This window comes from Lupinus angustifolius, chromosome LG17 (assembly GCF_001865875.1).
Source record: "Lupinus angustifolius cultivar Tanjil chromosome LG17, LupAngTanjil_v1.0, whole genome shotgun sequence".
Taxonomy (NCBI): Eukaryota; Viridiplantae; Streptophyta; class Magnoliopsida; order Fabales; family Fabaceae; genus Lupinus; species Lupinus angustifolius.
The window spans coordinates 9,818,220-9,828,540 of NC_032025.1; the positions used below are offsets into that span (position 1 = coordinate 9,818,220).

General features: G+C 35.1%; 1 pseudogene; it reads right to left on the reverse strand.

Moving 5' to 3' along the window:
- On the reverse strand, positions 14–673 carry LOC109330849 (annotated as a pseudogene).

The following is a 10,321-nucleotide window of genomic DNA, read 5'->3' on the forward strand; positions in this document are numbered from 1 at the left end:
CTCATGTAGGATTCTAGAGGGCTATGTTTGTTTGTTTCTCCAGTCGCTCATCTGCTAGATAATGCTTTAAACATTGACCATTCACCTTGAAGTCCCCCTTTTCCTCATTCCTTATCTCAATTGTTCTATAAGGGTAAACCTTGTTGACTATTAACAGACCTGACCATCTAGACTTTAGCTTCCCTGGAAAGAGCCTCAATCTGGAGTTGAATAAGAGAACTAGTTCCCCTACTTGAAATTCTCCGTGGAGTATGTGTTTGTCATGCCATCGTTTTGTTCTTTCTTTGTAAGTATGAGCATTCTCATAAGCATCTAACCGCAATTCTTCCAACTCTTGCAGTTGGAATTTCCTCTTTTCTCCAGCAACTTTCATATCAAAATTTAGCAATTTGACTGCCCAATATGCCTTATGCTCTAGTTCCACTAGAAGGTGGCAATGCTTACCATAAATCAACCTAAATGGTGACATACCAATAAGTGTTTTATATGCAGTACGATAAGCCCATAAAGCATCATCAAGCTTTGAGGATCAATCTTTTCTGCTCCTAGACACTGTCTTCTTTAATATGCTCTTAATCTCACGATTTGATACTTCTACTTGACCACTTGTTTGAGGGTGGTAAGGGGTGCCAACTCGATGAGAAACACCATACTTCTTCAAGAGGTTTTCAAAATGTCTTTCATTGAAGTGTGAGCCTCCATCACTAATAACTAGCCTTAGGACCCTAAACCTTGGAAATATGATCTTGGTAAATAGTTTGATGATTGTTTTAGCATCATTGTGTGCAGACGAAGTTGCCTCCACCCACTTAGAAACATAATCTATTGCCACCAAGATATATTTGTTGTTGTTTGAAGTAGGAAAAGGTCTCATATAGTCAACTCCTCATACATCAAATATGTCCACCTCAAGGATGGGGTTCACTGGCATTTCATGCCTTTTTGATATGTTCCCCACCCTTTGGCAACAATCACATGTGAGAACAAAATTCCTTGCATCTCTGAATATGTGTGGCCAAAAGAAACCACATTAGAATACCTTTGCTATTATTTTTTATGTACTGGCATGACCTCCATAAGAGGCAGAACGACAACAACTTAGGATATTTGATACTTCTTCTAGAACACATCTTCTGTAAATATCATCAGCACAAAGTCAATAGAGGTAAGGATCATCCCATATATACTTCTTTAGATCTGAGAAGAATTTCTTTTTCTGTTGCAGTGTCATTTCAGGTGGAAGAATTTTGTTGACCAAATCGTTTACAAAGTCACCATACGAAGGTGCATCTATAGTGTCGAGGAGGAGGAGTTGCTCATCAGGAAAGGAATCATCAATAGGTATGTCCTCCTCCTCTCCACTTGGATGTTCAAGCCGAGATAAGTGATCTACAAATGGATTATCTGTTCCATTTCTATCAACAATATCCAGATCAAATTCTTGCAGAAGGAGAATCCATTGAATGAGATGTGGCTTGGCTTCTTTATTACTCAACAAGTATCTCAAGGCTGAGTGATCAGTATGGACTATAACTTTAGAACCTACTAGGTAGGACCTAAATTTTTCGAAGGCAAATACAATAGCTAGTAGCTCCTTCACTATGGTGGCATAGTTGACTTGAGCTCCATCAAGTGTTTTGCTTGCATAGTAGATTGCATGCATCTTCTTATCCTTCTTTTGGCCCAATATTGCTCCCACAACATAGTCACTAGCATCACACATCACATAAAAGGGAAGATTCTAGTCTGGTGATTGCAATATTGGTGTAGTGACCAGTGCCTCCTTCAACCTGCAAAACGATTCTACACAAGCAACACTAAAATCAAATGCAATATCTTTCATTAAAAGGTTAGAAAGGAGTTTGACAATTTTTGAAAAATCTTTTATGAATCTGTAGTAAAATCACGCATGGCCTAAGAAACTCATAACACCTTTTATGTTAATTGGTGGTGGCATATTTTCTATCACTACAATTTTTGCCTTGTCCACCTCTATCCTTTTTCCTGAAATTAAATGCCCCAACAGCGCACCATGAAGTGACACTTTTTCCAATTTAATACAAGATTCACTTCCTCACATCTCTGCAATATTTTATCAAATTTGTTAAAAAGTCATCTAATGAAAGTCCATAAACAGAAAAATCATCCATAAAAACTTTCATTATGTTTTCTATAAAATCAGATATAAAATCAGAAAATATTGCAGTCATGCATCTTTTAAAAGTGGTCGGGGCATTACATAGCCCAAAAGGCATTCTCCTATAGGCAAAGGTGCCATAAGGACATGTGAAAGTAGTTTTATGTTGGTCTTCAGGGTGAATGGGGATTAGATGAAATCCTGAGTACCCATCTAAATAGTAGAAATATTCATGTGTAGCAAGCCTTTCAAGCATTTGATCAATGAATGGGAGAGGGAAGTGATCTTTCCTAGTGATTGTGTTTAATTTTCTATAATCAATGCATATTCTCCAACTTGTGATTGTTCTAGTTGGTATTAATTCATTTTTCTCATTTTTCACAATAGTCAATCATCCCTTTCTAGGAACCACATGCGATGGGTTCACCCATTCACTCTCATATATATGATATATTACCCCATCATCTAAAAGTTTCACCACTTCTTTCTTAACCACTTCTTTCATATTAGGATTTAGTCTCCTCTAGTTTTCAATTGAAGTTTTATGGTTAGGTTCCATGAAAATTCTATGCATGCAAAAGGAAGGGTTTATACCTTTTATATCATCCAATGTGTATCCTATTATCTTCCTATGCATTCTCAGGACCCTTAGTAATTTTTCAGTTTCCAATTTATTTAATTTAGCATTAACAACATTTGGATAAGATAAATTAGGTCCAAGAAATTCATACCTGAGGGTGGAGGAGAGTGTTTTTAATTCAATTTTAGGTGTTTTCTTTCCCCTCGTCCCAATCTTCAGATTTGGGTATTACCTTCAAGGTCTCATCTTGTGGGTTGTGTAGAGGCGTTGGGCTTGCATTCAGAAATTCAATAACCTCAGCCACTTCCTCATCAACGTCCGAAGTGTCACCATCTACTATGCATCTCTCTAAGGGATCCTTAGATTGCACTCTAGCTGCTTCCTCTTTCACAACTTGGTTCAACATATCAACCCTGAAACATGAATCCTCAAGAGAAGGTTGTTTAATAGATTTAGAAATATCAAATTCAACTTTTTCATCCCATATGCTTAGGGAAAGTTTTCCATTCTTTACATCAATTGTAGAACTAATAGTAGCCAAAAAGGGTCTACCTAATATAATTGGGATTTGTGAATCTTCTTCCATCTATAGTATTACAAAATCTGTTGGAATGAAAAATTTCCCAACTTTGATAGGGACATCCTCGAAGATGCCTATAGGGAATTTAACTGACCTATCTGCTAATTGAAGTGATATAGTAGTGGATTTTAGTTCACCCACTTCCAACTTTTTGCACACAGATAAGGACATGAGACTCACACTTGCCCCTAAGTCACATAAGGCGTGATCAAAACTAGTATTTCCAATTAAACATGGGATAGAAAAACTACCAGGATCTTTTCATTTAGGAGGTAATTTATTTTGAATTAAAACACTATACTGTTCAGTTAAAGCGATTGTTTCATAATCCTCTAGTCTTCTATTTTTAGATAAAATATCGTTAAGATATTTTGTGTATGCAGGCATCTCCTGTAGTGCCTCAGTGAAGGGTAAGCTGATATATAATTTCTTAAGAATATCCAAAAATTTCCTAAATTTCTTTTCTAATTTTGCCTTTGCTAATCTTTGGGGAAAATGAACTGGTGGTACATATGGTGGTGGAGCTACATACTTAGACATCTTTTCAAAATTTTGCTCCCCTTCAAGGGTTGTGTCTCAGTATGTTCCTCTTCCACTTCTGAATTTTTCTTAATTTGAAGAATATCACTTAGTTCATTTCCACTCCTTAATTTTACAGCTTTACAATGTTCATTATTTGGATTCTTTTCTGGATGTCCTTGAAACATCCCTATTTGTCTATTAGGATTACTAGCTTGTTGGGCAATTTGTGATTCCAACATTTTACCATGGATGGTCAGGTTTTCTATTTTAGAATTCAAGTCATTGAGCATGTTTTAAAAAAATTTATTAATCATGACTTGATCTTCATGAAATTTATTTTGGTTAGCAAGTAATTTTTCCTGACCTTCCATTAATGTTTTAAGAGTTGGACCAATAGGAAACGATTGTACCTGTGGAAACCTTGTTGGAGGTTTCCTATTACCTGGTCCATCCTGGTATTGATGATTCAGAGTGTTATTGCTTCTCCAAGAAAGGTTGTGATTGTTCTGCCTGTATGGTGGGTTGAATTATTGTCTGCTCCTCTCCTTGTAGTCATAGTAGTTGCATGATTCAGGTTGTTCATTAGTCAATGCTCCATGTTCATGTTTAGTGAAGTGTTTGCATTCATACCACTCATGTCCTTTTGCTCCAGACCCTCACATGTTGCAGTAGACCCAATAACATTAGCATCATACTTTTCTAGCTTTCCAGACCTTTGAGAAATGTTCTCCAGCGTGGAAATTACCTTCTCCATCTGATTGCCTGAATATTGTGCACCCGAGTCTCATATTGGATGGTGTCTCCTCTCATTTTCCCATTGGTAATGACTAGAAACGACATTCTCTATGATCTTTGTAGCAACATCAATTCTTTTTGCACATAAGGGCACCACCTGCTGAAGATTCCAATAGTTGTTATGATGGAAAGTCTAGCCCAATGTAGAAGTTCTGAACCAGCATCGAAGGTGTCATGATGAGGGCAAGCTTCAGTCAACTCATTTAATCTTTCCCAAGCTTCAACAATTGACTCCTCATCCTTTTGACTGAAGTTCTAGATGAGGTGCCTCAAGTGCATAGTTTTGGACGGAGGGAAGTATTTGTTGAGAAAACCCTTCTCCAAAGTTTGCCATGTTGCTTGAATTTCAGCGTTTTGATTCCTTAGCCACATCTTAGCTTTGTCTCTTAGGGAATATGGAAGCATACGGAGGCGAATAACATCTTCAGAAGTCCCATGAATCCTCACTATCTCACAGAATTCCAAGAAGTGATCAATATGTGCATTAAGATCTTCAGGAGATCCACCTCTAAATTGGTTTTGCATCACCATTTGGATCAGAGCAGATGGCAAAGAAAAGTTCTCCGCCTCCATAGCTAGGCGAATTATTTCACGACGTGAACTACGAGCATTAGGGGCTGCATAGTCACGAAATGGTTTTTCATCTCGTTCAGCCATTATTTATACATGCACACGTCTTTCTCTTGCTCTTTCTCTTTGTTGCCTTCTTCTTCTATGAAAAGTCCTTTCTAGCTCTGAATAATAATTTGAACTTTGCATAAACCAAATGTGCAACTTGTAGAGATACCAAGAGAAATGAAAATGCGTAATACACTAGAGTAAAGTAATGAGTTAATTGAGAATTAAAGAAATTTTGACCCAGTCCCCAGCAGCGGCGCCAAAAACTTGATAGGGCAAATCGCAAGTGCACGATTATGTCATCAAGTAATAAAATATTGATCCCATGAGGACTGAAAAACAACTTTAATTGTAACAATTAATTTATACTTAACTCAAATAAGGAATAAAATTGAATTTAGAACAATTGCCAAGAATAATTATGAAAATAATCAAAAGGGTTTGAAATCTAATTTAGGAAGAGTTCCCAGAATTTAGAACACTCGCAAATCCTTGTTTTGCTCATTTTCATGAACTTTAAGTTGTGAGAGTGAATTTCTCTTTGAAACGTGTCATCCTCTCTTGAGCTCCAACACGTGTACTCAATTGAAGTCGCACCTACTCTCGTGGTAAGATTATCATTCAAATCCTTTACTTGGATATTTCTATCCAATCGCTTCGTAGCAACCTAAAGTGAATTCCAGAAAGCCCTGAGAATCCTAATACTACTCTCATGACTTAGGATTCTAGTTTGAATAACTGAATGGTCGGATAGTTGAGTTCACCTATCGGTCCTTCCCCAATGTATCTAAGAGGTGTAATTTGTTGACCAGACAACTCACACAAACAAAACTCAGTTTAATGATTCAAATCACAACACTCAATGAAATAGAAGTAAAAGTATTTATTGAATGTAAAAGGGCATAGCCCCAATCCTAGAAACAAAGGGAATTACTCACTCATGATGTAGAATAGAATCCCAAATTCTAAATTAGAGAATTGTAATGTAAAAGAAGGGTCAAATCCTTGAGGGAGAATCCTAATATATCCTAATTACAAGTTCATTCATTATTTAAAATGCATTTTAGAAAACCGTTAATCAATTAATAGTCGCGTTTATCAATTAACCCTTGGGTTGAACACGTTAATCGATTAAATGATGAGTTAATCGATTAAGGTGGTTAAGCTGATAACTGTTTCTGTTTTCTCTTATTTTGAAGAAACTCGTTAATCGATTAAGGCTCAACATAATCGATTAACTGCAGTTAAAAACAGAACAATATATTAACCCAAGTTTTTCATATCGGTTCATAACTTAACTTTGAGAAAAATTCAGAGGGTAGAACACATTTTTTGAAAATAGAGTTTACAAATTCTTGAGAAAATCTAGAGCTCAAACTTTTATATCTTTAGGAAATATTTTCTAAGTGTTCTTTCAAGAAAATAAAAGGGTGAATCTATACAAGATACCCGTTGAGCTTTCATTGTTAAATCTGTGAAAAAGAAACCCACATCTCACGTATTGTATTTTCTGTATTAGTGAGATCTTTTAGGGGTTCTTAGATTCATAGAAGATTGTATAATCTGCACATTGAGGTGCATATGTAACTTAAAGAATTATTGTTAGACTTAGGCAATAACACATTCTCTTGGTGTGTTGTATCACCAAAGAAAGAGAATAGGTTTTGGAAAACCCTAGCTGCGGTTAGGTACCTGTCTTCGTGAGAAGCAAGAGGTTTTGGTTGTAAGCGTTTTTCTTGGCTGAGGTTAGATCGTAAGAAAGGTTTTCTTAGGCGATGAGAATAGTCAAACCAAGAAAGTGGGGTTTAAGATCTAAGAAAGGAGCATATTGATTCTTGTATTGGAATTGTGTTTGTAAGAAACATTGAAGATTTCATAATGAAGATAAAATCTCCCAAGATCATAAGGGGATGCCTGGATGTAGTTTGTAGTGGACAACAAACGAACCAGGATAAAAAGTTGAGTCTTCTTCATCTTTCCATTATCTTTTTACATTTCCGCATTACTTGATTTACTTAACTTGACATGCATAAAAATCTCTGATACTTGCATATTCTGTATAGTGCATTTACCGTTCTTAATTGTCTGTATAATTGCATGCAAGTTTGATTGAATCTTGGTAATCTTGAATGACCGAAAGAATTCTGTTTATGTTGTAATTGAACTAGTTAATCGATTAACTGCAGATAATTTAATCAATTAAGTTTGTCTTTAATCAATTAAATAGTGTGTTAATTTGTATAATTTCTATGTTTATCGAGCGACGTTAATTGTGTACCGTATCATCTATTCCCCCCCCCTCTAGGTGAATGGCAGAGCCCTGTGGGACCTAACAAGTGGTATGAGACCTAGTAAGACCGTGCTAGCTTAGCCGCTTAGATCGTTGATCCTATGCACTTTTATCATGTGCTCTTCTAATCCGTTTAGCGGTGATAGCGCATTCATTGATTGCCCTCCGATTTTCAGTGGCGAGGGGTACGCCTACTGGAAAATATGAATGGGGATGTTTATTAAGTTCTTTACAGTTTCTCAGTGCGATAGTGCCAAGGAAATGTGGAACACTTTACAATTTATCCACGAAGGCACTAGTGAGATCAAACGTTTTAGATTAAATACATTGATACATGAGTATGAATTGTTTCGCATGTTTCCACATTAGTCTATTTCTGATTTACATAAACAATTTACTCATATTATTAATCATCTCATTGAATTAGATAAATCATTTGCCAAACATGAACTAACTGTTAAAGTGTTGAGATATTTGGACAGGAAATGACAATCCAAGATGACTGCCATTATAGTGTCAAAGGACTTGAAACAAATGACTCTCGCAACTCTATTTGGCAAACTTCAAGAACATGAGCAAGAATTAAGACATTTGACACTCAATGAATAAATGGACGAGGACATCGAAGAAACCTCCTCCAAAGCAACAAGATTGCAAGAAAGACTCTCGGGACATCAAAGCTAAGAAGGCAATATATAATTTGGGATGAACCTGAAAGGACAATTCATCAACAAGCATATCGGAAGATGAAGAATCATACAAGGTTTGTCTAATGGCTCAAAATTCTAACTCTTGCGAAGTAAGTGGGCAAGATGAGCCTAGTGAGGTATACTCATACAATTCTAGTTCAATTTCCGATATATCTCTCATCTATAACATGCTATATGATGCTTATATTGAAATGTATGAAAGACTTAAAATGTTAGCTAAAAAGTGCATGAATAGCAAAAGGTTAATTTTAGATCATGAAAATAAAATATGTGAATTGCAAAATTTCATTGATATGCTGAAAATTGAAAATGAAACCTTAAATGCTAAATATGCTAACTCTTCATGTGATTGTACTTCTAACTTAAGTGTGGTATCTATTTGTGAAAATTGCATTTGCATGAAAAATGAACATAATGCCTTAAATGATAATCTTGCTAATTTCACATTTAGTTATCATAATTCAAACAACTTACTTGCTTCATATGAAAATGATGGGATTAAATCTAGTTTGGAAGATGCACATGCAAATAACACTTTTCACAAGAATCAAGTAAATATTCTGAAATTTTCACATCTTGAATCCCTTACATGTTTCTATTGTGGATTGTATGGTTATACTTTAAATGCATGTAATGTTAAAATATATGATGTTCCAAATGGAAAGTGTATACAGACTACAAAGAAACAAAATCCCCAAGTTTCTAACATCAAGGGACCCAATTTTAGTTGGGTACCCAAGAAGAGCGAGTAATTGTGTTTTGTAGGTGTGCTTAAGGACATATGGACTTCAACTCATTATGGACAACAAATGTCTTAGGCACATAAGAATGTGAGAAAATCAAACTTTTTTGCCCTAACATCAAAGGAAAGGAGACTATGACACTTATGAGCAACTTGTCATCACAAATGCTTGAAGAAAGGAAGCATTGTACAACAAAGGTAAAACAAGGTATCACTTCCTAACTATAAGTACTAAATACTTTAAGTGTCAAAATTAAATTCTAATATGAAATCCTAAGCAAGGTCATAAACTCAAAAATCCTGAATTCTCCCATAAATCATCTTTAGGCCTAATGCTTTGTATGTTACATTTAAATGCTTTTAAATGCAAACATGATATTATTGAACAAGTATAAGAATTTCTCAATCATGTTTTGATTAATAAGTAAATGTAGAAATACCATCTAGGATTTTAAAATCATGTTGAAGCACAACAAGTTAAATATCACGTTAATGCAATCAACCAAAGATTATTCTCTTGGAAAGCCTATAAGAATTTAATGCTTGATTTAGCCATCTCCAAAAGAGGAGAGGAAAGGTATGCTTACTGTTTTGTAGGGACTAATGAGGATAAATGCTTCAAGACTTGATATTCTATGCAAAGAAAAAGACAAGAATCAAGAATGGAAGAAAGGCCAAAGAAACTGTGAAAGAATGGAAAATCTCCAACATCTTGATAAGAATGAGGTAGAGCGCGTGAGGTAACCAAATATTATGATAAATATTACTCTACATTGTCTAATCACATGTTATATCTGATATATTACCTAAATGCTTGAGTGCATGCTTGACTTCTACATAATCCTAACTAAGTTCACTTATCACCATAATATGCATGTGTTCTTAATTGTAAAATGTATTCTTGTTTGAATATGCTTTCATGCTCTTTTGGCTCCATGTTAAGTGCACATTAGGTGTTTAGAACAAATCGATATCTTAGAGTCTTAGCAAACCTATAAACTAATTCAATTTGTGTCAAAATCTGTTTCTATGATGTATTTAATCAATTCTTCTGTGTTTTAATCGATTACTTATGGTTTTTTAAATTGTCTTAATCGATTAATTGTTCCCTTAATCGATTACCTGGGCTAAAATGTTTATAAAATCTTAATTGATTAAGCTGGAACATAATGGATTAATTGTGTTAAAATTTTAATCCCATTAATTGATTAACACATAGGTTAATCGATTAAATACAATAATAAAATAGATTTTGCAACAGTTCTGGGTTACATCTTTACAAACCCTAACCTCATGAACACTATTCCCTTGTCTGAAATTGATCATAGAATTCATCCTCAAACTCGT